Here is a 23,981-nt window from a genome sequence, read left to right as displayed (position 1 = left end):
GCCCCTGTAAATAGCGCCATACAGCCCCCCTGTAGATAACGCCATACAGCCCCCCTTGAAGCTAACGCCGTACAGCACCCCCTGTAGATAAAGCCATACAGCCCCCTGTAGATAAAGCCATACAGCCCCCCCTGTAGATAACGCCATATCGCCATTCAGCCACAATCCCCCCCCCCAAAAAAAAAAACGGCCTACAGTATGTCTTACAAAAGACATGTATCCCCTATCCACAGGATAGGGGATACATGTGTGATCGCTGGCAGCGATAAGGAGAACCCCGAAGTTCTCCATGACAAACCTCAGACTTCCGGGGTCTGCACAGCTCAATAAAAATGAAAGGAGCCGCTGATCACGCATGCGCACAAGCGCTCCATTCATTTCTACGGAGCTGCCGACACAGACCCCGGAAGTCCGAGGTTTCTCATGAAGAACTTTGGGGGACTTTCGGTCCCCCGTTCTCCTTATCACTGCCTGTGGATAGGGGATACATGTCTTTTGTAGGAGCAACCCCTTTAATGGCAGTGCGGGGAGATACCTCCCTGCTCTGCCATAATGTTCAGTGGCATCACGCTGTAGCAGCCATAGTGGCTGCTAGCGGAGCCTCCGGCCATGGGGGGATGTCATCAGGCGGAACGGGCCCCCTCATTCCGCGGGCCCCGTAGCAGCCGCTATGGCTGCTACAGCGGTAGTTACGCCACTGCTTCCATAGTATCCAATCACAAAGTAGTATTTACTTCCTAAACTACAAAGTAATAATAATGTGATAGTGATTAACACTATACATTATATAAAATATCAAATATAACTAATCCCCCCTAGGTTTCATAGATTCTGTATATTATTAGTTTATAGAGAACATTGTTGGCCTGGTTGTAGAAATCATTTGCACACATTACATAGTCATATATAGATAAATAGATACAATCAGCAGCGGTTGCATTGGGTAACTCCACTTTTTCATTGCACTAGTTTTTATTCTCTATTATGTCAATAAAAATGTCTAACTATCCTGAAACGATATTTAATCTTTTCCCGCATTTGGACATAACTCTACGTCAGTTTTATCAGTGCCTTGCCGCAAATAGACGTAAAGTTATGTCCGGTGGATGGAGCAGGCACAGGAGCTGTGCCTGTGCCATCCACAGCGAGTGGCAGCTGTAAGATACAGCCGACATCCCGATGATCCCGGCAGTTTAACCCTTTAGACGCAGTGGTCAATAGCGACTGCGGCATCTATGCGGTTAGACTGAGAGTGGGGACTCCCCCTGTCACACATCAGTGCCTAGCGAAGCAATCACGAGGTGCCAATCTGTTGCTATGACAGTTTGTTACTGACAGGCAATAATGCTTTAGTATACTAAGTATACCAAACATATCAGCAATCAAATGATCGCATTGTGAAGTTTGCTAGTGGAACTCAAAAATAAATTAAATAAAATTAGTTAAGAAAATCATATAAAAAATAAACAAAACTACAGGCCCTTCCTACCCATGTGGACTTAGAGGCCCAGATCGCCCGCCACGCCAGGGACATCTCCGCAATCCAACAAACCGTCCAACAAATGCCCACCAGGTCAACAACGAACCCAAGACATGGACAGTTCGGTCTCTAATCTCTCAACTACCATGCAATCTCACTCTACTTTGCTGAGTGACCTTACTCTTCACATGGATGATCTGGTAAATAGTGGTCGGCATAACAATATCAAAATCAGAGGCATACCAGAATCGGTAGGTAATGCTGACCTATGACGCTCTGTCACTTCTCTATTCCACCAGCTAATTGGCTTATCTGACAGCGACAACCTGGAACTCAACAGAATTCACAGGATCCATGCAGTGGCAGATTAAGAAGACCATGGGCCCTGGGCTGTTACCCAAACTTGGGCCCCCGTTCTCCACCGCCACCCTGCTGCGCCGTAACTATTGCTAACACTACCCTTTTGCACAAGCATTAACAAATGGGTGTTACGATTCCCCTTTCTCAGGGCTGTGTCCCTACATACTGACAGTATCACACTGTGCAGGGACACAGCGCCAACCCCCCATGTAGACAGCGCCACACACACACCCCCTGTAGCTAGAGCCACACACACACACACACACACACACACACACACACACACACACCCCTGTAGATAGAGCCACACACACACCCCTGTAGATAGCCACACACACACACACACACACACACACACACACACACACACACACACACACCCCTGTGGATAGAGCCACACACACACACACACACACACACAAACCACTGTAGATAGCGCCACACACACACACACACACACACACACACACACACACATAACCCCCTGTAGAGAGCGTCACACAGCCCCCTATAGATAGCATCACACAGCTCCATATAGATAGCATCACACAGCACTCCCCCTTATATATAGTGCCACACAGCGCTCCCCCCCTTGTATATAGTGCTACACAGCGTCGCTACACTGCAGCCCTGGGATGACATTTTATCCCATATGACTTCTGCAGCCTGTGATTGGCTGCAGCGGTCACATGGGGTGAAACGTCATCCCAGGAGGCCGGCCCGGACGAAGAAACAAAATTCTGGGCAAGTATAAGATTTTTATTTTTTCTAAATTGCGTTTTTACATAACATCTGCTATTTGTTGCGAGTTTTACCTCCCCATTGAATTAAATGGGGAAAACCCAAAACAAATGAGCAGTGTTTACTCAAATACAATTGACATGCTGCGGAATAAAAAAATGCACCGCAGGTCAATTTCTGAGCTTTTTTTTCCCCACTTATCATTTACGCAGTGTGTGATGAGAATTGTTCACATCTAATCTACTCTGCTGCTAGTGTATTAGGGCTTGTCCACATGTAACGGAATTGCTGCGTATTTTCCGCCCGGAAAATACGCAGAATACGGTGGAAGCAAAGTGAGTGAGATTTACCAAATCTCATCCAGACGCTGCGTAAAATTTCCGACCAGGCATTTTGTCCTGCGGTGCGTATTTCTCGTACTGCAGCATGTCAATTCCTGCTGCGGAAAGTGGACAGAATTGCTGCATTTTTTCAGAGGAGACGTCACCATCCCACAACATTGAGAAAAACGCAGCAAGATACGCACCATTTTCTGCAGCAAAAATTCTGCTAGTTTCTGCGGAATTGCTGCAGAAATATATACACATATACATATATATATATATATATATATATATATACACATACACACACACACATAAAGTACACACACGAGTATGCACATTATACACATAAAGTACACATTGTAAACACACACTAGTATGCACATTATACACATATAAAGTACACATTGTAAACACACACGAGTATGCACATTATACACATATAAAGTACACATTGTAAACACACACGAGTATGCACATATAAAGTACACACTGTAAACACACGAGTATGCACATTATACACATATAAAGTACACATTGTAAACACACACGAGTATGCACATTATACACATATAAAGTACACATTGTAAACACACACGAGTATGCACATTATACACATATAGAGTACACATTATACACACACATGCACTTACCTTTTATGTAGGATATTTGTGAGTCTTCACTGCAGCTCTTCTCCTGCTCACAGCCCGACACAGAGCCCACCGACAGTTTCCCCTCCCCCATGTCCCGACAGCTAGCAGCAGGAGGAGAGATGTTTAGAGCAGGGAAGGGGGGCTGGAGGGGGAGCTTCTAAAGCAGCACAGACCACGGCTGCTAAGCAGGAGCGAAGCTCCCCTCGTCTCATGACATGTGCAGTCTTGGCACCGGGGCTCCCTCCGGTGCTAGCGACGCCACTGGGCATGAGGGGGTTCGGGTTGCTATGGGCCCCCTGGGAGCCTTGGGCCCCGGGCGGCCGCCCGAACCGCCCTAATGATAATCCGCCACTGGATCCACGTGATGTCTTGTGCCGTGTCAATTTTTTTCAACAGAAAGAAGCTCTGCTATGGAAGGCTTGGCATATGGGTCCCATAGCAAATGAAGATGCATCCATAAGCCTGCTACCAGATGTTTCACGTCGAACCCTTAACAAGCAACGAATGGTGAAGCCTATTTTAGACAAGACCCGCGGGGCGGGAGCCTCATACCGCTGGGGACATCCCTTCCACATCATTTTACACAAAGCTTGCAGCGAATATGCGATCAGATCCCCAGATAACCTTTAGGGTGGGTTCACACACCCTATTTACCGACGTAATTCGGGCATTTTAACCTCGAATTACGTCCGACAACACGGCTCCAAAGCGCCGGCAAACATCTGCCCATTCATTTGAATGGATTTTACGATGTTCTGTGCCGACGGTCATTGTTTTTTACGCGCCGCTGTCAAAAAACGGCGCGTAAAAATGACGCCCGCGTCAAAGAACTTCATGTCACTTCTTGGGACGTAATTGGAGCCGTTTTCCATTGACTCCTTAGAAAAACAGCTCAAATTACGTCCGTAATGGACGCTGTGAAAAAACGCCTGCACATGCCATTACGTCTGAAATTCAGGAGCTGTTTTCTCCTGAAAACAGCTCCGTAATTTCAGGCGTATCGAACGTGTACGTGTGAACATACCCTTACTTTGCTTGGTGTGGATCCGGTCCCAGACTGGACAGTTCCTCGTCTCTTCCTGCGAGCACCACTATGATAAAATCTAGATCGATCTTCCGCTCCTCCCCGTCAAGTAGACATGATCCGACCCTCCAAAAGTTCTACAGCCAATCACCCTCCAGCCATGAACCCCATAACCCCTCTGACGACTTGAGCTTCTACTCTTCCACTTTACTTGCTCTGGGACATCGTCAGTACAGATTCCCTGCCCTATGGATCCCTTCTTCACGATGGACATTTGGGACTCACCGCAATCAGACTACGTATATATGTTTGCATGATCTTTATATCTGACATTATATGCTGGCTTATATGCCTTTCCTCTAAATATCTCTCCGTACCCACACATATATTGGTACCGTTCATAGGATGGTTTATTTGCTTATATTCTCTGTATTAAATTACATTATCAATTATCAAACAGGATGCCGAATTACTAAGATATGTATTCTCCATTATTTTAATGGAGGGAGAAGGAGAAAAATATGGATCTTATGGAGGCGCTGCTACGTGGCGAGATTTGTGGAAATGAAGTCCAGAATATGATAAATAAGAATAATTTATTTCAATGGGTGGCTACGCGTTTCAACGCTGAACAAGCGTCTTCCTCAGGCCATGTACACACTGTGCTTCCCACACTTTATATAACATATATAAAGTACAGTGAAGTTTACCGCTCAGACGGCACTGGTAACAGTCCAATATCATTCAGTATGGGCTCTCTCCCAGAAAAATGCAGTGGACAGTCCGCAATCCAATGAGGGTGTGGATGGTAATTCTTATCCTTGTAGTTCCACCGAGCTCCTTATCGTCTCTCTCCACATTCAAAGAACTCCTGGTAGGAAAAGGATCTTATGTCTAGAAGTAACAAGAAATAAAAAAAACTTTATATAACATAATGGGTTCAAACTTACAAGAGTGAAAAACCGCCAAATCTGCCGAGGTCAGAGTGTGACCGTGACGTCACACCCGTTTTTTTTCAACAACAGAACAGTAAATGCGAAAATAAGGCATTATCAAAATACATTCTTTTGTTTGCAAGACAAAGACACTTGGTAGTAGGAATGATTCCTAAATTGTATAATTTATAGAAAAGACATAAAACTAATAATCTTTAAAAACCGGGAGTATGTCGTTTATCTGTAGTGCATTGGAAAAGGTATGTTAAAACCAATAAAACACGCTCTAAACAGACACTTTTATGTTTATGTACCAAAGATTAGTACAGCTTACAGTAACATTAGAAGTTATAATATAAATTGACTTTGTAATGAGAGTCGTTGTGTTGCTGGGTTACATTGAAGGACGCCGGGACGCGCCTTCGTTGCTAGGACAACCAAGGAGGATCGAGACTTCAAGGGGAACACGACGGGCCAAAGGAACTGTAGTAAGTTAATAAAGAAATGAAAGTGCTTCTACGTGTATTTGTTTGACATATTTAGAATAGTAGATCATGATCGGGGGGTGACAAGCTTTCTACTTATAACCGAAATGGTTTGTTATAATTTTACTATGAAATAGTAGCTATGCCGGAAAAGGTGCCAGTAAAGCTCTAAATGGACATTTTTATGTTTTTGTACCAAAGATTAGTGCAACTTACAATAATGTTATAAATTAACTTTGTAATGAAAGTGATTGTGTTGCTAGGTTACTTTGAAGGGCGCCGGGACGCGCCTTCGTTGCCAGGACAACCAAGGAGGATCGAGACTACAGAGGGAACAGGATGGACCAAAAGTGCTGTAGGTGAGTTAATAAAGAAATGAACATACTTCTACATGTATTTGTATGACATATTTAGAATAGTAGATCTTGATCTGGGGGTGACAAGCTTTTCAAGATTATAACCGAAATGGTTTGTTTTGATTTTTATATAAAACAGTAGGTAAGCCGGAAAAGATACCTATCATAGGTAATATTATGCTTATTTTCGTTTTATTTTCATTTTGAACGTTAGGAACATATTATCATATTATTTCGGATTTTTACGAACATGTTGTCATATTATCAATACCTTTTAGTAATTACGTTGACTGAAATTGGAATGTTTTAATCTAATGTGGACTCAGAGATGTCGTTAAGAACCCCTGGGTATAATGTTTGTAATCTAAAAATACAATAGTTTTCCCTCTGTTTGAGTTTATTATACCTGTTGGGGACATCTGGGTGGATGTCCTCAATTGGTGTGATGTTGATTTGGTTAAATTGACAATTGTGTACCTGGGTGAAATGACGGGACACACTGTGTTTTAGAAAGCCAGTGTTCACATTGAATCTGTGTTTGTTCAATCTAGATCGCAGACATTGTGTAGTTCTCCCTATATATTGCAACTGGCAGGTACATTCCATTAGGTAAATTACGTAGGAACTACTGCAATTAAGGAATGATTTGATATTAAATGTCTCTTTTGTAACAGTAGATGTATATGTGTATTTCTTATGGGTGATGCTGTTACAACATAAACACCGGGGGTGACCACATTTGAAAGAGCCATTCAATTTGGACAAAAAGTTTTTTTGTGGTATTTTTGGTTTTCTGACCCTGCTAGGGGCTAACATGTTTTTCAGAGTCAAAGACCGTCTGAATGTAATGCTCAGTTGAGCCGGTATCAAATCCTTCAGATAGGGGTCATTTTTTATAATGTGCCAATGTTTGTACAGGATGGCCCTAACTGTTTTGTTCCCTTGGTTAAAAGTGTTATTAAAATTAGTGTTGTATTTATTAGATTCAAATTTTTTATGTGTTGGATTAAGACAATGGTCTTGAGATAATTCTGAGGATTTACGCCGCGCACCTTTAATCAGGTTTAGAGGGAAATTCTTCTCCCTGAACCTTTTTTCCAGGATATTACATTCTTTTTTAAAATTTTCATCGGTGCTACAGTTTTTTCTGACCCTTCTAAATTGCCCGAAGGGTACATTTTTTAGCCAAGGTCGATAATGTGCACTTTTAAAATCAATATAGCTGTTGACATCGACAGGCTTAAAATGGGTTTTGGTAATAAAATGTTTAATATTGGTGTCATAGCTGATAGTCAAATCCAAAAAATCAATAGAAATTGTGGAAAAATTGTGCGTGAAAGATAAGTCATAATTATTGTCGTTAAAAATTTCGATAAAACTAGCAGCTTCATTCTCAGTTCCTTTCCACACAAAGAACAGGTTGTCTATAGTAAAATATATAGTAAAATATTATCCCCTCTCACCTCGGAAGCGTCAACCTCCACGATGAATGGCTCCATTTGGTTAGGCTGAATCAGCACTGGGGCCGAGATAAAGCACTTCTTAAGGACCTCAAAAGCCTAGACCGCCTCCGGAGGCCAGTGGAGGAGAAAATAGTCTGCATATAAAGCTCAATACATACCATTACTGTGTACAAGAGACCGTCTGTATACAAAGGTCAATATACTGCATTACTGTGCATAAGAGAGAGTCTGAATATAAAGCTCAATATACAGCAATACTGTACATAAGAAACCATCTGCATACAAAGCTCAATATATAACATCACTGTGCATAAGGAACCATCTGCAAACACAACCTAATATACAGCATGAGGCCCCATGCACACGACAGTATTTTTCATTAGTAATTACGGACAGTAAATACTGACAGTAATTACTGACCCATTCATTTCTATTGGCCGCAGACACTTTTCAGTATTTTTACTGATGGGTGTCCGTGCTGAAAAAAATCATAGAACCTGTCCTATTCTTGTCAGTAATTACGGCAAAGACTCTCCCATAGAAGTCTATGGGAACTTCCGTAAATACGGACGGCTACGGATGTGCATCCGTAAACCATCCGTATTTACGGAAGCATTGCTAGACAACATGTTGATGACATCATTTTCAACCTCCCTCTTTTTGTAAGGCTCCGTATATAGGGATGGGATACGGATGCAATATGGATCGTATTTGCAGACACCCTTCCGTATATACGGATGAAATTACGGATGCGTACTAATCCGTATTTACGGTCAGTATTTCGGGGTAGGTGAAAATACTGTTGTGTGCATGGGGCATCACTGTGTATAAGATACAGTTAGCATGTAATACACAATTCTTGCTGCAAGAAGCTCCATAAGTCTAATGTAGAAGGGACTTCTAAAGCTCAGATTTCTGGACATACACCAGCTTGCGTTAAAACTTTTCATAATCTAAACAGGTGCTCCAGAAGAAGTTGGCAATCTGTAAATTATACTAACTACGTGACCTGCATCAACCCAAATCGGCTTTCACAATGGATTAACATCTTCTTCATGGAATTCTCTCCACCTATCCCAGCGGCATAGCTAGGTTCTCATGCACCAGGGGCAAAGATTCATATTGACGCCCCCAACTTATTTCCTGACATTCCCTTCCCCGCTGATATGTTTGCTTTCAATGAAGTGTAATTTTTGTTTACTCTTTATTTTTATGTTACTTGAGCATAAAAACATTTGTACATTTTACAAGCGATATGGTTATATAAGGGAGTTACCATAACAATAAATTAAAAGAAAATAAATGAAAGAGATCACACACAGCCCCCTTGTAGATAGCGCGATATACAGCCCCCTGTAGATAGCGGCACACAGCCCACTTGTAGATAGCGCCATACATAGCCCCCTGTAGATAGCTCCACACAACGCCCCCTTGTAGATAGCACCATAGACAGCCCCCTGTAGATAGCTCCACACACAGCCCCACGTAGATAGCTCCACACACAGCCCCCTCTTGTAGATAGCACCACATAGTTCCCCCTTGTAGATGGCGCCACACATAGCCCCCCTTGTAGATGCCACACACAGCCCCCCTTAGATAGTGCCACACAAAGCCCCCTTGTAGATAGTGCCACACACAGCCCCCATGTAGATGGTGCCACACAGACACCCTTTTAGATGGTGCCAGGCAGCCCCCCTGTAGATAGATTTTGTGTTCTAATACTGCCTGAGGAAGGAGCTCCGAAACGCGTTGCCTGTATTCTATTAAAGATTTTGATACTTCAAACCTTGCTTGCTTCCTTATGCAACATTAAGGACTAACAGCCTTGTTGAATTTTTTGAGGTTCATCACTTTCATTGGTTGGGACTCTCACTATTCCACTATCCCCCTGTAGATAGTGCCACACAGCCCCACTTGTATATAGTGCCACACACAGCCCCCCTTGTGGATAGTTCCTTACACAGCCCGCCCTTGTAGATAGCGCCACACACAGCCCCCTTTTAGATAGTGCCACACACAGCCCCCCTTGTATAGTGCAACACAGCCCCCTTGTAGATATTGCGCACAACCCTCCCTTGTAGATGGTGCCACACAGCCCACCCTTGTAGATGTTGCCACACAAACCCCCCTTCTAGATAGCACCACACAGCCCCCTCTTGTAGATAGTGCCACACACAACCCCCTCTTGTAGATAGTGCCACACACAGCCCCCTTGTAGATAGTGCCACACACAGCCCCTTGTAGATATTGCACACCGCTCCCTTGTAGATAGTGCCACACACAGCCCCCCTTGTAGATAGTGCCACACACATCCCCTTGTAGATATTGCACACCGCTCCCTTGTAGATGGTGCCACACAGCCCCCCTTGTAGATGGTGCCACACAGCCCCCCTTGTAGATAGTGCCACACAGCCCCTCTTGTGTATAGTGCCACACAGCCCCTCTTGTGTATAGTGCCACACACAGCCCCCTTGTAGATGGTGCCACACAGCCCCCCTTTAGATGTTGCCTGCCAGCCCCATGTAGATAGTGCCACACAGCCCCCCCTTGTATATAGTGCCATACACAGCCCCCTTGTATATAGTGCCATACACAGCCCCCCTTGTGGATAGCTACACAGCCCCTCTTGTGTATAGTGCCACACAGCCACCTCTTGTAGAGTGCCACACACAGCCCCCTTGTAGATGGTGCCACACAGCCCCCCTTTAGATGTTGCCTGCCAGCCCCCTGTAGATAGTGCCACACAGCCCCCCTTGTATATAGTGCCATACACAGCCCCCCTTGTGGATAGCTCCCCGCACAGGCTGCTCTTGTAGATAGCAACACACAGCCCCACTTCTAGATAGTGCCACAAACAGCCTCCCTTGCAGATGGTGCCACACCGCCTCCCTGTAGATGATGCCACACAGCCCTCCCTTGTAAATGGGGCCACACTGTCCCCCTTGTAGATGGTGCCACACAGCCCCCCTAGCAAATGGTGCCACACAGACCTCCCTTGTAGATGGTGCCACACAGCCCCCCTTTGTAGGTGGTGCCACACAGCCTCCCTTGTAGATGGTGCCACACAGCCCCCCTGTAGATGGTGCCACATCGCCCCCTGTAGATGGTGCCACACAGCTCCCCTGTAGATGGTGCCACACAGCCCCCCTTTGTAGAAATAAATAAATAAAAAATACTTAAAATACTTACCTAGCCCCGTTCTCTGCTCCGAGAACATTGCATAGGATGGAGTGATCCAGTGACGTCATCACACCGGCCTGCGCTGGGACTCCGTCCCAGCGTCTTATATGCTGCACCCCTAATATGGCCTGTAGCCTAGTAATGGCCGAGCAGGGAGCCACACAACCCCCCTTTTAGATATTGCCACACATCCCCCCAGTAGATAGTGCCACACAGCCACCCCCCTTGCCACACACAGCCCCCTTGTAGATAGTGCCACACAGCCCCCCTTGAAGATAGTGCCACACACAGCCCCCTTGTAGATAGTGCCACACACAGTCCCCCTTGTAAATAGTGCCACACAGCCCCCCTTGTAGATATTGTGCACAGCCATCCCTTGTAGATGGTGCCACACAGCTCACCCTTGTAGATGGTGCCACACAGCCCACCCTTGTAGATGGTGCCAGACAGCCCCCATGTAAATAGTGCCACACAGCCCCCTTGTATATAGTGCCACACACAGTCCCCTTGTTGATAGCTCCCAACTCAGTCCCCTCTTGTAGATAGCGCCACACACAGCTCCACTTCTAGATAGTACCACACACAGCCCCCTTTGTATAGTGCCACACAGCCCCCTTGTAGATATTGCACACAGCCCTCCCTTGTAGATGGTGCCACACAGCCCACCCTTGTAGATGTTGCCACACAGCCCCCCTGTAGATAGTGCCACACAGCCCCCCTTGTATAGTGCCACACACAGCCCCACCTTCTAGATAGCGCCACACACAGCCCCCCTTGTAGATGTTGCCACACAACCCCCCCTTCTAGATAGCACCACACAGCCCCCTCTTGTAGATAGTGCCACACACAACCCCCTCTTGTAGATAGTGCCACACACAGCCCCCTTGTAGATAGTGCCACACACAGCCCCTTGTAGATATTGCACACCGCTCCCTTGTAGATAGTGCCACACACAGCCCCCCTTGTAGATAGTGCCACACACAGCCCCTTATAGATATTGCACACCGCTCCCTTGTAGATAGTGCCACACACAGCCCCCCTTGTAGATAGTGCCACACACATCCCCTTGTAGATATTGCACACCGCTCCCTTGTAGATGGTGCCACACAGCCCCCTTGTAGATGGTGCCACACAGCCCCCCTTGTAGATAGTGCCACACAGCCCCTCTTGTGTATAGTGCCACACAGCCCCTCTTGTGTATAGTGCCACACACAGCCCCCTTGTAGATGGTGCCACACAGCCCCCCTTTAGATGTTGCCTGCCAGCCCCATGTAGATAGTGCCACACAGCCCCCCTTGTATATAGTGCCATACACAGCCCCCTTGTATATAATGCCATACACAGCCCCCCTTGTGGATAGCTACACAGCCCCTCTTGTGTATAGTGCCACACAGCCACCTCTTGTAGAGTGCCACACACAGCCCCCTTGTAGATGGTGCCACACAGCCCCCCTTTAGATGTTGCCTGCCAGCCCCCTGTAGATAGTGCCACACAGCCCCCCTTGTATATAGTGCCATACACAGCCCCCCTTGTGGATAGCTCCCCGCACAGGCTGCTCTTGTAGATAGCAACACACAGCCCCACTTCTAGATAGTGCCACAAACAGCCTCCCTTGCAGATGGTGCCACACCGCCTCCCTGTAGATGATGCCACACAGCCCTCCCTTGTAAATGGGGCCACACTGCCCCCCTTGTAGATGGTGCCACACAGCCCCCCTAGCAAATGGTGCCACACAGACCTCCCTTGTAGATGGTGCCACACAGCCCCCCTTTGTAGGTGGTGCCACACAGCCTCCCTTGTAGATGGTGCCACACAGCCCCCCTGTAGATGGTGCCACATCGCCCCCTGTAGATGGTGCCACACAGCTCCCCTGTAGATGGTGCCACACAGCCCCCCTTTGTAGAAATAAATAAATAAAAAATACTTAAAATACTTACCTAGCCCCGTTCTCTGCTCCGAGAACATTGCATAGGATGGAGTGATCCAGTGACGTCATCACACCGGCCTGCGCTGGGACTCCGTCCCAGCGTCTTATATGCTGCACCCCTAATATGGCCTGTAGCCTAGTAATGGCCGAGCAGGGAGCCACACAACCCCCCTTTTAGATATTGCCACACATCCCCCCAGTAGATAGTGCCACACAGCCACCCCCCTTGCCACACACAGCCCCCTTGTAGATAGTGCCACACAGCCCCCCTTGAAGATAGTGCCACACACAGCCCCCTTGTAGATAGTGCCACACACAGTCCCCCTTGTAAATAGTGCCACACAGCCCCCCTTGTAGATATTGTGCACAGCCATCCCTTGTAGATGGTGCCACACAGCTCACCCTTGTAGATGGTGCCACACAGCCCACCCTTGTAGATGGTGCCAGACAGCCCCCATGTAAATAGTGCCACACAGCCCCCTTGTATATAGTGCCACACACAGTCCCCTTGTTGATAGCTCCCAACTCAGTCCCCTCTTGTAGATAGCGCCACACACAGCTCCACTTCTAGATAGTACCACACACAGCCCCCTTTGTATAGTGCCACACAGCCCCCTTGTAGATATTGCACACAGCCCTCCCTTGTAGATGGTGCCACACAGCCCACCCTTGTAGATGTTGCCACACAGCCCCCCTGTAGATAGTGCCACACAGCCCCCCATGTATAGTGCCACACACAGCCCCACCTTCTAGATAGCGCCACACACAGCCCCCCTTGTAGATAGTGCCACACACAACCCCCTCTTGTAGATAGTGCCACACAGCCCCCCTTGTAGATGGTGCCACACAGCCCCCTTGTAGATGGTGCCACACAGCCCCCCTTGTATATAGTGCCACACAGCCACCCCTTGTAGATAGTGCCACACACAGCCCCCTTGTAGATGGTGCCACACAGTCCCCTTTTAGATGTTGCCAGCCAGCCCCCCTGTAGATAGTGCCACAAAAACAGCCCCCTTGTATATAGTGCCATACACAGCCCCCCTTGTGGATAGCTCCCCGCACAGCCCGCTCTTGTAATGAGTCAAGTGCTGAATAAGTACGTTTACAGGTATACATAAACGCGTATAATCAACTTGTGTGCAAAGCTGTAAACGATCAAGAGGTACGTGAAAAGACATATGGGTAGAAAAAAGCATATGATCATTAAAGATAAAAACGTGATCAAACAAAAAAATCCATCCCTTATAGCAATGCATCTACATAATACCGATATATGTGGACAATTTACTCAACAGGTGACCATACAGTGTCCAAAAGATTGCCATTCAATCCAACGCTATATAGCCATTGAATCATATATAAGCAGGATAAAAATAATGCAATCCCTGCATCCAGAATGCTTTCAGATGATGCTGACTCAGAATCCGCATATTCATCATAACAAACGATATCTCTGTCATCATGAGCATCCACTATAACCAAATAGGGTCCACTAATGGCACCAACTAATGATTATTGCAAAAACGGGGCAAAACTAACCATTTCATTTAACACTTTAGGGGAAACCGTCTGTAATTTCACACTAAAATTGACAACGGTCGATATGCAATCCTTGCTAGGTTAATTAATAACATACTGTATGCCCTGGTATCATTGTACGCACCTAATGTATACCAATATGCATTTATAAAAGAGCTTCTAACTGCTATCTTAACTATAAAAAAAGGCTCACTGCTAATATGTGGGGATTTTAACATAGTTGTATCCAGTGGCATTGCTAGCACAGGGCTTTCGGGTTCCAAGCCCCGGAACTTTGGCCGGTTCACCGGGTGACTGCCACATAATAACGTGGCTATAGGGGTCACCCATGGACCCCCGCACCACGTCTATAAACAGTTACTATAGTAACTGGGGCCTATGTAATAAAATAAATGGACCCCTGTTACTATAGTAATAACAATATACTTACACTCCTTGTTCCTGAGCGCAGCGGAGGTCCCGACGTCTTCTCGCGTTATGACGTCATGATGCTGTGTGCCACACACAACACCGCGACGCTGGATGGCGTTAGGACCTCCGCTGCATTCGGATCCGAATAGGAGGGTAAGTGTAACTTTACTGTCCGCTGGGGACCTGTATCTAAGACTAACTTGTGGTAGGCTTAGGTACATGGTCTAACAGACAATATCACGCATGGGCCCTGTATCTAAGCCTAAAATGTGGTAGGCTTAGATTCAGGGCCCAGCAGACAGGATCACACATGGTGTGATCCTGTCTGCTGGGCCCTGTATCTAAGCCTATCACATGGTAGGGCATAGAAACATGGCCCATGTGTGATCCTGTCTGATGGGCCCTGTATCTAAGCCTCCCACATCTAAGGGACCCAGCAGACAGTAATCTTATACAGCCCCAGTCCTGTATCTAAGGTGGTAGTAATAAAGCTTAAAAAAATAGGACATAGAAAAAATATTTTATTGAAATAAAAAACCACCACACAATCTTCGTTAACCATTTTATTTAGAAAAAAAACGCAGTCTTTGAAGTAGTCCTCGAATCCAAAGTAGTCCAACAACCGAACCTGTACAAAAACACAAACACACAAAAAATTTGTAACACATAAGAAAAACAATTATTATACTTACCTTTCCTGCGTCCAGCGCTGGAGCCACAAGGTCAGCTAGCTGGGCCCTATATCTAATCCTATGATGTGTGACACTGTCTGATGAGCCGCTGTATCTAAGCCTATCATATGCGATAAAGTCTGCTGAGACAATGCATCCAATCCTATCCAGTGGTGTAGCTATAGGGGCCTTGGTGATCTTATCTCCGATATTTATGTAAAACAAAATATTTTTTCCGCGGAGACATATGTCTCGCCCCTGATCCTTTAAGACCCTAGCAACGCCCCTGGTTGTATCTCCTCTGTTAGATAAATCCTCTCAATCCTCTTCACAAGTGGACTCATCCTTTTCCCACTTGCTCCTCTCTGAGGATTTTTACGATATATGTTGAGTACTTCATGCATCTGAGCGTGATTACACATTTTATTCTAAACCTCATAAAACCTATTTCAGGATAGACTGTTTATAGCTGACAAATGGTTATTACAAAGAATTAAGTCCTCTATTATCGGACACATAACGTAGTCAGACAACGCTCCTGTCTCATGTCAAATATTAGAACAACATAATTATATACCATTTTACCCATAAAGACTAAATAATTATCTTCTTTCTGTATCCTAATACAAAGAACAAATAGAATCCTCCTTGACAGAGTACTTTACATTAAACTGTACCCCAGAAGTTTCTCCAACTACAATCTGGTGTGCACACAAAGCAACTATAAAGGTAATTCAAATAGCAGCACACGATAAGAAAACTAGACTCCTTAACCCCTTAAAGGACCAGTGTCACGAAAAAAAATTTTTTATATAAATTTGCTTTTATTGTGTTATTTAAAAAAATTTGTATTTATTTGTGTTTGTGTTTTACTTTTTTTTATTTTTTCACTTTTTCTTGTCCATGGGGGCTGCCATTTTTTTTTCCATCTCTGTATGTGTTGATTTACGACACATACCGACATGGAATACGGCACATACAGTCCCATAGTGAATGCGAACGGGGCCCGTTCCATCCACTATGCTGTACACTGTCTGTGTGGGAACGGCGCATGTGCCGCTTCCACACAGTCCAAATTGAACTGTGCGATGTCTGGCGCCATTTTCTTGTGGACCGGAAGTCGCGGCCGGACAGTAAGATTACTACTTCCGGTCGCGGCTTCCGGACTTGTGCACTTGGAGCGCAGGTAGCAGACAGAGCGGACGGACCGGAGGGAGCGGCAGCGGCAGGAGCAGGTAAGTTAGGTCTGTGTATGTACGTGTTTTACTGTGTGTTTACTACTGTATGTTAACCTACTACACTGTGTGTTTGCTCAAAAAATGGCAACACACAGTGTAGGAGGTTTGACCGTTCAATCCCCTCGTTTCTCCTGGCACTAGCCAGGATAAAGGAGGGGGGATTCTGAGAGCTCACTAGAGTGAGTGAGTTTTCTCAAATTTTGCAGCATAAAGAAATGTGGTTGCTTTACCACATGCAATGCTGCAATTTTGGGAATTGCTCCATCTATTGACCAGCGCTGGGAAATGTTATAAATTAGAATCTAATTTATAATATTTCCTGACTCGTGAAAAAATTAAACAAATTAGAACAATGTTTAATCACCTATACACTAACTGTTTAACTTAAAAAAAAATTAAAACATTTTCTAGCGACACATTCCCTTTAAGGACGCAGCCTAGTTTGGGCCTTAAGGCTCTGAGCCCATTTTTCAAATCTGACATATTTCACTTTATGTGGTAATAACGTCGGAATGCTTAAACCTATCCAAGCAATTCTGAGAATGTTTTCTCGTGAGACATTGGGCTTTATGTTAGTGGTGAAATTAGGATGATATATTCAGTGTTTATTGGTGAAAAATTGCAAAATGTAGAGAAAATTTATAAAAAATAGCATTTTTCTGAATTTAAATGCATCTGCTTGTAAAACAGATGGTTATACCACCCAAAATAGTTACTAGTTCACATTTCCCATATGTCTACTTTAGATTGGCATAGTTTTTTGAACATTCTTTTATTTTTCTTGGACGTTACAAGACTTAGAACATAAACAGCAATTTCTCATATTTTTAAGAAAATTTCAAAAGCCTTTTTTTTAAGGTACCTGTTCAGTTCTGAAGTGGCTTTGATTGGCCTATGTATTAGAAACCCTGATAAAACACCCCATTTTGAAAACTTGACCCCTCAAAGTATTCAAAACAGCATTTAGAAAGTTTATTTAACCCTTTAGGCATTTCACAGGAATTAAAGCAAAGTGGAGGTGAAATTTGAAAATTGCATTTTTCTTGCTGAATTTCAATTGTATTAATTTTTTTTCTGTAACACAGAAGGTTTTACCAGAGAAACACTACTAAATATGTATTATCCAGATTCTGCAGTTTTTAGAAATGTCCCACATGTGTCTCTAGTGTGGTCGTGGACTAAAACACAAGCCCTAGAAGCAAAGAAGCACCTAGTGGAAATTGAGGCCTCTTTTTTATTAGAATATATTTTAGGCAGTATGCCAGGTTTGAAGAGGTGTTAAGGTGCCAAAACAGGAGGAATCCCCCAAAAGTGACCCCATTTCGGAAACTGCACCCCTCAAGGAATTCATTTAGGGTTGTTGTTATCATTTTGACCGCACAGTTTTTACACGGCACGTATTTGAATTGGGCTGTGAAATGTAAAAAATGACATTTTTTCCAATAAAATGTCATTTTTCATCAAAATTTCTTATTTTCACAGGGAAAAAAATACCCCATTTTGTTGCCCAATTTATCCTGAATGCAGCAATACCACATATGTGGCGATAAACTGCCGTTTGGACCCACGGGAAGCCTCAGAAGGGAAGGAGCGCTGTGTGTTCTTTGGAGTGCAGATTTTGCTGGATTGGTTTTTGGGTGCCATGTCTCATTTGCAGAGCCCCAGAGGTATCAAAGCAATGGAAACCCACTAGAAGTGACCCCATTTTGGAAACTACACCCCTCAGGGAATTGATTTATGGTTGTTGTTACCATTTTGACCGCACAGTTTTTTCACAGCACCTATTTCAATTGGGCTGTGAAATGAAAAAAAAATCATTTTTTCCAATAAGATGTCATTTTTTATCAAACTTTCTTATTTTCACAGGGAACAAAATACCCCATTTTGTTGCCCAATTTGTCCTGAGTGCGGCAATACCCCATTTGTGGTGATAAACTGCCGTTTGGGCCCATGGGAGGGCTCAGAAGGAAAGGACCACCATTTGGCCTACTGGGGATTTTCTGGTGCGAAGTCATGTATGCAGAAGCCCCTGAGGTACCAGTACAGTTGAAACCCCTGAGAAGTGACCCCGTTTTAAAACTACACTCCTTAAGGCATTCATCTAGAGGTGTAGTGAGCATTTTGACTGGAGACATACACCCCATAAACTGTAATGTGGGTTCTCACAGGTACGGCAATACCCTCCATGTGGCTGTTAACAGCTGCCTGGGCACACAGCAGGGCCCAGAGGGGAAAGACGAGGGGGGATAAGCTGTGCGGAGTGCATCAGGGTAAGTAAAACTGGCGTAGATTAAAAATCAAGGGATGTATGATAAATTTTAAAACACTTTCATACAGAGCCTTAGTTTTTCAGGAAATGTGTCACATTGATATATTGTGTCCCCCTCTTATAACAGACTTTGCACCTCTTTTGACTTTTTCCCTTCTTGCCAGTTTGGGGAACTTCTCCTGGAAAGTGTTGCCCTGGTGCGATGCGTGTGGCCTCGCTTCCAGAAGTACTGGGAGCCCCCCCCCCTTCCTGGTCCCTAAAAATTAGTTTCTTGATAACCACCTCTTAAAATTTCAGAAAAGTTCCCGTCCGGCCTGTACATCGACATAGCACGTACGCATCTGTATGATGTGCCCGGCCAGCTTCTTATACCACACCGCATGGCGCTGTAGGGCTTGATCTGACAAGTCCACCCCTCCCATGTACCTATTGTAGTCCAGGATGCAGTCTGGTTTGGGGGTCTCTGTACTGTCGCATTTGCAGAGCCCCAGAGGCATCAAAGCAATGGAAACCCACTAGAAGTGACCCCATTTTGGAAACTACACCCCTCAGGGAATTGATTTATGGTTGTTGTTACCATTTTGACCGCACAGTTTTTTCACAGCACCTATTTCAATTGGGCTGTGAAATGAAAAAAAAATCATTTTTTCCAATAAGATGTCATTTTTTATCAAACTTTCTTATTTTCACTGGGAACAAAATACCCCATTTTGTTACCCAATTTGTCCTGAGTGCGGCAGTACCCCATTTGTGGTGATAAACTGCCGTTTGGGCCCATGGGAGGGCTCAGAAGGAAAGGACCACCATTTGGCCTACTGGGGATTTTCTGGTGCGAAGTCATGTATGCAGAAGCCCCTGAGGTACCAGTGCAGTTGAAACCCCCGAGAAGTGACCCCGTTTTAAAACTACACTCCTTAAGGCATTCATTTAGAGGTGTAGTGAGCATTTTGACCGGAGACATACACCCCATAAACTGTAATGTGGGTTCTCACAGGTACGGCAATACCCTCCATGTGGCTGTTAACAGCTGCCTGGGCACACAGCAGGGCCCAGAGGGGAAAGACAAGGGGGGATAAGCTGTGCGGAGTGCATCAGGGTAAGTAAAACTGGCGTAGATTAAAAATCAAGGGATGTATGATCAATTTTAAAACACTCTTTCATACAGAGCCTTAGTTTTTCAGGAAACGTGTCACATTGATATATTGTGTCCACCTCTTATAACAGACTTTGCACCTCTTTTGACTTTTTCCCTTCTTGCCAGTTTGGGGAACTTCTCCTGGAAAGTGTTGCCCTGGTGCGATGCGTGTGGCCTCGCTTCCAGAAGTACTGGGAGCCCCCCCTTCCTGGTCCCTAAAAATTAGTTTCTTGATAACCACCTCTTAAAATTTCAGAAAAGTTCCCGTCTGGCCTGTACATCGACATAGCACGTACGCATTTGTATGATGTGCCCCGCCAGCTTCTTATACCACACCGCATGGCGCTGTAGGGCTTGATCTGACAAGTCCACCCCTCCCGTACCTATTGTAGTCCAGGATGCAGTCTGGTTTGGGGGTCTCTGTACTGGTACCTCGTACAGGTACATGGGTACTGGTGTGACATCTCTCTTGTTTTGTACGTGACACACAATATGTTGCTGCTGGATTGAGCCCTGCTGTCACCCCTTCTTTGTGTTTGCCCAAGCAGAGTCTTAGGGAGGCCTCTCAGATTTCTTCTAGCAGTGCCTGGATAATGCCACAGTACTTCTGGAAGAGAGGCAATTGAAGAGTGGGAAGCTGGTAAAAAAATTATCCAGGTAGAGGCGGTAACGCTGATCCAGCAGTGGGTGCACCAAATCCAACACAATTTTTGCATTAACTCCCAGTAAGGGGGGGGGGCATTCTGGGGGCTGAGTACTGGTGTCCTTCCCTTCATACATCCTAAATTTGTAGGTATACCCTGATGCACTCTCGTACAGCTTACACATCTTCACGCCTGGCAGGTACTGGCGGAATTGAAGCCTCCCTTTAAAATGTACCAAGGACACATCAATAGAAATACAATTCTCGGGGGTGAATGCTTGGGAAAACCGGGCACTGAAACGGTCTAATAGGGTTCTCCGTTTATACAAACGGTCAAAACTGGGGTCATCTCAGGGCGTGCACGGCTCATTATCAGTATAATGTAAGAAGCAAAGTATTGCCTCATTTTTTTTTTTTTTTAGGTTCGAGTTCAGTTCTGGAGTTGCTTTGAGAGGCCCATATATTCGAAACCCATATGAAATACCCCATTTTAGAAACTAGACCCCTCAAAGTATTCTCAACAGCATTTAGAAAGTTTATGAACCCTTTAGGTGTTTCACGGGAATTTAGAGCAAAGTAGAGGTGAAATGTACATATTTTTTTTGTCAGAAAATCCATTTTATACAATTTTTTTTTATAACACAAAAGTTTTTACCAGAGAAACGCAACTCAATATTTATTGCCCAGATTCTGCAGTTTTGATAAATATCCCACATGTGGCCCTAGTGCGGTAATGGACTGAAGCAGCGACCCCAGATCGAAGCAAAGGACCACCTAGTGGATTTTGAGACCTCCTTTTTATTAGGCACCATGTCCGGTTTGAAGAGGTCTTGTGGTGTTAAAACAGTGGAAACCCCCCAAAAGTGACCCCATTTTGGAAACTAGACACCTTGAGGATTTCATTGTAGTTTTCATGGGGTGCATGCGACTTTTTGATCCGTTTTTATTCTATTTTTAAGTGGCGTGGTGACTAAAAAACCGCAATTGTACTATTGGTTTTTCATTCTATTTTTTTTACAGCATTCACCGTGCGCTATAAATGACATTCACTTTATTCTGTGGGGCGATACGATTACGGCGATACCAGATGTTTATAGTTTTTTTTATGTCTTATGGCGTTTGCACGATAAAATACTTTTTGTAAAAAATTATTCACTTTTTGTGTTAACTTATTCTAAGAGCCATAACTTTTTTATTTTTCCATCAATAAATCCGTGCGATGACTTATTTTTTGCGTAACGAACTGTAGTTTCAATCAGGACCATTTTTAGGTACATGCAACTTTTTGATCTCTTTTTATTCCATTTTTTGGGAGGTGAAGTGACCAAACAATTGTGATTCTGGTACGGTTTATTATTATTTTCTTTTACGGCGTTCACCGCGCAGGATAAATAACAAAATAATTTTGTAGTTCAGGCTGTTACGGACGCGGCGATATTAATTATGTATAGTTTGTTTGTTTATATATATTTTTTAATAATAAAGGACTGATAAGGGAAAAAGGGGCATTTTTACTTTTATTACTTTTAAAACTTTTATTTTCTTATTTTTACACATCTTTTTTTTCCCTTTTTTTTTTACTTTATTACTTTGTCCCACTAGGGGACTTGAGGGCAGGAGGCCATGATCGCTATTCTAATACACTGCACTACATGCGTAGTGCAGTGTATTAGAACTGTTAGCTACTCACTGACAGCAAGCACAGTGGGTCCTGACTTTGGTGTAGCAGGCCGGCGATTGTAGCTTAACCCCTAAAAAGCGCGTTCGGTATTGAACGCGGCTTTTAAGGGGTTAATCAGCGGGGACACAGCGATCGGTCCCTGATGTAGGAGCTGCGGCAGCTGCTGTACGAGACAGCAGCTGTCACAGCTCCTGCATGTGTCGGGAGGACGGCCAAAATGTGGCCGTTATTCCCGCGACGTACTATTCCGTCGCTGAGCGCGAACTTATTAGTTAGCGCGACGGAATTGTACGTCGCTGAGCGCGAATGGGTTAAAGAGGCTCTATCTGCACATTATAAGTGGCCTATATTGTACATGATGTGATCGGCGCTGTAATGTAGATTACAGCAGTGTTTTTTATTTAGAAAAACTATCATTTTTGACAGAGTTATGACCGATTTTAGCTTTATGATAATAACTTTCTTAATAGATAACTGGGCGTGTTTTACTTTTTGACCAAGTGGGCGTTGTGGAGAGAAGTGTATGACGCTGACCAATCAGCGTCATACACTTCCATCCATTCATTTACTCTGCACATAGTGATCTTACTAGATCACTATGTGCAGCCATATACACACAGACTAACGTTACTGAAGTGTCTTGAGAGTTAATAGACATCACCTCCAGCCAGAAAGGGATGTCTATTCACAATCCCAACACTTCGGTAACGTTTGTGTGTGACTTACTCACACTGCACACCGAGATCACGCTGTGCTGTCATTTACAGCTTGATCTCGCGAGATTACGCTTGCTTTGCTTTAAATCTCACAGAAACGTTACCGAAGTTACTTAGAAATTATGTATAAAAATAATTCTTCCACCCTAATATACAATAAACATAATCCTTCCCCCCTAATATACAACCAAGATATAAACTGTATGAACTATACCAACATGAATATAAACACAATTTGAGGCGATCTAAAGCTAAATACTATTGGCAAGGTAATAAAGCTGGTGTGGTATTAGCTAATGAACGCAAATCTAGAACTAATAAATAAAAATTACCTTACATATACGACACCAGCCAAAATAAGATATACAACCCCAAGTACAAATTTCACTCCCCAAACTATTAGATGACCAAATATTTAGCCTGAATAACCCTTTTACAACCCTAGAGGTCTCCCAAGCGATAGACTCCTTAAAAAAATAATAAATCCCCATGCCAAGATTGGATGACTAATGAGTATTTTAAAATATTTAAGCACAAACTCGCTCCACGTCTTATGACAGCATTTGCTTCATTTATGCACTCTGAAAAAATCCCTAAAGAAATGCTGCAATCTATTGTAGTGACTCTTCCTAAACCAGGGAAAACTCCAGATAAGCCAAGTAATTTCAGACAGATCTCCTTATTAAACTCGGATCTGAAAATATATTCCAACATGTTAGCTAACAGAATCGCTAACTTTGTCCCTTCCTCA

General features: G+C 44.3%; 1 protein-coding gene across 1 annotated transcript in view; it reads left to right on the top strand.

Moving 5' to 3' along the window:
• The first annotated feature begins 6,291 nt into the window (after nt 1–6,291).
• The window catches only part of DCT (dopachrome tautomerase), a 78,240-nt gene continuing 60,550 nt past the window's right edge, over nt 6,292–23,981 (top strand). The window contains exon 1 of the mRNA XM_075850271.1: nt 6,292–6,360. The gene's annotated coding sequence lies outside the window, so the exon portion shown is untranslated. The remainder of the gene's footprint in view (nt 6,361–23,981) is intronic.

The sequence above is a fragment of the Rhinoderma darwinii genome, chromosome 2 (assembly GCF_050947455.1).
Source record: "Rhinoderma darwinii isolate aRhiDar2 chromosome 2, aRhiDar2.hap1, whole genome shotgun sequence".
In the NCBI taxonomy this organism is placed as follows: Eukaryota; Metazoa; Chordata; class Amphibia; order Anura; family Rhinodermatidae; genus Rhinoderma; species Rhinoderma darwinii.
This window is presented reverse-complemented; position numbering and strand designations above follow the sequence as displayed.